Source organism: Sinocyclocheilus rhinocerous, unplaced genomic scaffold (genome assembly GCF_001515625.1).
Source record: "Sinocyclocheilus rhinocerous isolate Xijiao unplaced genomic scaffold, SAMN03320098_v1.1 scaffold2835, whole genome shotgun sequence".
In the NCBI taxonomy this organism is placed as follows: Eukaryota; Metazoa; Chordata; class Actinopteri; order Cypriniformes; family Cyprinidae; genus Sinocyclocheilus; species Sinocyclocheilus rhinocerous.
This window is the reverse complement of record NW_015664204.1, coordinates 366,946-371,071: the sequence shown is the minus strand read 5'-3', so window position 1 is coordinate 371,071 and position 4,126 is coordinate 366,946. Positions and strand designations below refer to the sequence as shown.

Below are 4,126 nucleotides of genomic sequence, written 5' to 3'. Positions count from 1 at the left end.
TCTCTCTCTCTCTCTGTGTGTCAGTGCCTTCGGTTGCCCGTATTCTGACATGAACATGAAGAAGGAGGTGGTGCTTCCCGACCGGCTCGGAGGAGAGAAGCAGATCACCTTCATCCCTGTGACCAAACGCTTGTGTCCAGACGAGGAGGAGGACGAGGAGGAGGAGGAGGAGGAGGAGGAGGAGGAGGAGGAGGAGGAGGAGGAGGAAGATGTGAAGGAGGAGATCAGCCATGTGGACAACAGGTTTGTCAATGAGACTGAGATACCGTATCCCACAATGCAGTTCAGTGCTCCCTTAACACTGCTGAAATCAGGCACAGCTAAAGTTAAGACTTGTTTGTATAAAGCTGGATTACAGTTGTGCAAATCACATGTATTTTATAGATGTGTACAGATTATCAATAGGACCAAATTAAACATGTGAACATCTTGCACATAACTTGCACACATGTGCCATGTTATTTTAGTATTAGTTAAATACTATTATAATTTTTATTAATATGTCGAATGAACTTTTTTATATTTAAATTTTTATTTGGTTTATTTTTTTAGTAATTTTATTATTGTAGATTTTATTAGATTGTTGTTTTTAGATATTACTGTTCAGGTCAAATTTATTTTTATTTCAGTTTTAGTTTTTATTTATTTATTTTATTTAGTTAGTTAGTTTTTATTTATTAATTTCCAGTTTGTTGCCAAAGCCAGCTTTAAAATTTTGAAGCTCATTTCTAATTTTTAAGTTGATTTCTAATTCAGTTTTAGTCCCATTTCAGTTAGTAATTTTAATGCTTCAACTTTAACTTATTTCAGTTAATTGCCAAGGCAACATTTCTCATTTTCATTTAGTTTAAGTTTTTTATTTAATTTTTATAGTTTATTTTATTTCAGCATTATTTCAATGATCAAAAATGTTTTTAATAGTTTTAGTAATTTTATTATGTTTTTTTATTTCATATTTTTTATTTCATTTTTAGTTTTAGTTCCATTTTAGTTATTTATTTCCATTTAGTAATTTTAGTGCCTTATCTTAAACTTATTTCAGTTAGTTATGTAGTTAATTATACTCAGTGACGCTGATTATCGCGTGACTTTTTGTGATCGTGCTAAAGTTTTGTCCAGAATAATGCACATTTAAATATGTGAATCTGATTTTAATGTTTAGGGTTTATTTAAACTTTCAGAGTTTAATTCGGATCGACAAACATTGTGTGAGGCTTCATTCACTATCGATTTCTTCTCATGAGTTTTCTGAGCACGTGAAACATGATTTAATGTTCCGTGTTACGCTGCTAGTGTTGTGTAGAGGTTTGAGAGAGCGAGACGAATCCGGCCGACTGCAGAAAAGCAGCAGACAAACGAAGGCATGCAGCTTTATTCAGTTTTATTCAGACAGACACTCGCTCTTCAAACACTCTTATTATTCAGGGACTAGTGTAGCTTCTATTAACCTTTTGAGTTAGTGTTTTCACTTTTCATTTTAATATTAATTTAATATTTAGTAATTTTATGTGCTTTTGTATTTTAGTTTTAGGTTTTTTTAAATATTACTATTTACATTTAAATTTATTTTATTATAGTTTTAGTTTTAGTTAGCAATTTCAGTGCTTCAATTTAATTTAGTTCAGTTTCTCATTTTTATTTCAAGTGTCTAGTATTTATATTTTATTTTATTTCTTTTTTTTGTTTTAGTTAAATATTTAGTCATTTTGTTCTGATCGTGTCATTAGTTTTAGGTTTAGATTAAATGTATTTTTATTTCAGTTTAATTTTAGTTATAGCAATTTCTGTGCTAATTATTTAAGTCTCTATTTTTTCATCTAATATTTACATTTTATTTTCAAACAAAAATGTTTTAATAGTGTTAAAGTATTAGTATTTTTGTTATATGCAAAATTTGTCATTTTTTATTAGTTTTAGATTATTTCAATATTTCTATCGATGTTTAATTATTTTTATTTTCAGTTTTAGTTTCAGTTTTATTTTCTTTCAGTTTTAGATTAAGTTCCATTTTAGCTTTTAATTTATTTCCAGTTCCAGTTTTATTTATTTCTAGTTATTTTAGTGCTTCAACTTATTTTAGTTAGTTGCCTAGCAACATTTCTAATTTTCATTTACTTTATTTTTCATCTTATATATATATATATATATCTCAGCATTATTTCAATGAACAAAGATGTGTTTTAATAGTTGTAGTTGAGGATGCTAACTCATTAGCTTGAGTTGGCGTGCGTCTGTCTCAGGGTGGTGTATGACGGCGCTCCTCGTCTGCGCGGCCGGCCTGCGATGATGAAGAGAGAGCTGAAGGACGAGTCTCTGACGGCGGGACAGAAGAGAGGACGCTTCCCCAGCAGGTGATGCTTCGACTCGAGTCAGTCACTCACACACAGCTCAGATCAGACCGCTGATGAGCTCAGAGCTTGATTTAAAGAGAGAATTCACTCTAAAATAAAGCAATAAGCCCCGTGAAGCCGTGGTTTACAGTGAATTTATAACAGCGTTGTTAGGTACGACGTGAAGCGGAGTTATAATATAAACCCCCTTAGCTGTTATAAATTCACTGTAAACCACGGCTTCACGGGGCTTATTGCTTTATTTTAGAGTGAATTCTCTCTTTAAATCAAGCTCTGAGGAGCAAATAAAGTGTAATGATATTAATAAAAACAGTATTCTTCCACCAAACAATGTAGTTCCTCAGAAACAGTTGTTGCTACAAAGTGGTTGCCGAGCAACAGACAAACGTAAACAAAGGTGTATGTTACTTTGTAGAGTAATTTACAGCAGCTTTGAACTTGGCTCAGCCAATCAGAATCAAGCACCGGAACTATCCGCTTTATAATAATCATTCTGTCCTCATTTTGATTTTTCATCTTCAGAGACACATTTTCATCCATCCATTGAAAGTCTACATAAAGTCCATGTTGGTCCTTAAAACTTTTAGAATTCAGTTTTATCAAAACCTGTATTGTGTGTTTTTTTTGTTTTTTTTCAGATTTAAGGTCATAAAAAGTCTTAAATATCTTAAAAGGTGTTGTGATTGTAAGAGGTCTTAAATTTGGAGACAGAAAAACAGTAATTTTTATATGGCCTAATGTGGGGTTATTATTATTTACTAAAGCTAAAACCATAAAAAAAATAATAATTACTCATAAAATAAAATGAACTTAAAAACTCTTTTCATATAAAATAAAAATTAACTGAAATAAAATAATAATAAAAAAACTAAACAAGAGAAATGTCACCTTGGCAGCTAGCTGAAATAAAAGAAGTACTAAAATAACTAAAACGTATTAAAAACTATAAAATATAAAACTTTAAAATGAAAATAGAAAAATAAAATGTAATGCAAAATATTAAAATAGTTTCTCAATGATAGTAAAATAACAAAAAATGTAGTATAGATCGACCTCTAATTCACATTTATTCTTATATTGGTACATGAACCAATGTTGAATAAAACATTAAACCTTTAACTTACCTTTTTAGACTTACCTAATTTTGTAAAATAATCTGATATACAAGATTTATTTTCATGTATGGGTTTGTTCTTATGGGCCTACAGTGTTAATAGAGTGTTTTAAAGGTCTTAAATGTGACTGTAAAGGCTCTGTAGAGACCCTGGTGTATAAAGCATCATGAATGCTGGCAGGATAGTCATTACTGGGTGAAGTAAGCGTTTAACAGCGTCTTTAATGGGTCAGAATGAGGCTCGTTTCTGAAGCTCAGCTCGGTCCGGTTTAACAGGAGCAGACAGACTGGAGCTGATGTGTGTCTCATTAACAGTGTCACGTCTCGCATACAGAGAGCAGAACCTGCTGAACACCTACACACACACACACACACACACATACACACCCTCATGAACACACACACTCACACACACACCTACACACTCACTCACTCACACACACACCTACACACACACTCACACACACACACATATGCACACATAAACACACACACTATCCCTAACCCTAACCCACACACACATATGCACACATAAACACACACATATGCACACATAAACACACACACATATGCACACATAAACGCACGCACATATGCACACATAAACGCACACACACACTCACTCACACTCACTCACACACACACACACACACACACTCAC

At 32.5% G+C, this 4,126-nt stretch overlaps 1 pseudogene; it reads left to right on the top strand.

Moving 5' to 3' along the window:
- LOC107729940 (lethal(3)malignant brain tumor-like protein 4) overlaps positions 1-4,126 on the top strand; it is a 58,021-nt pseudogene that overhangs the window by 32,986 nt on the left and 20,909 nt on the right.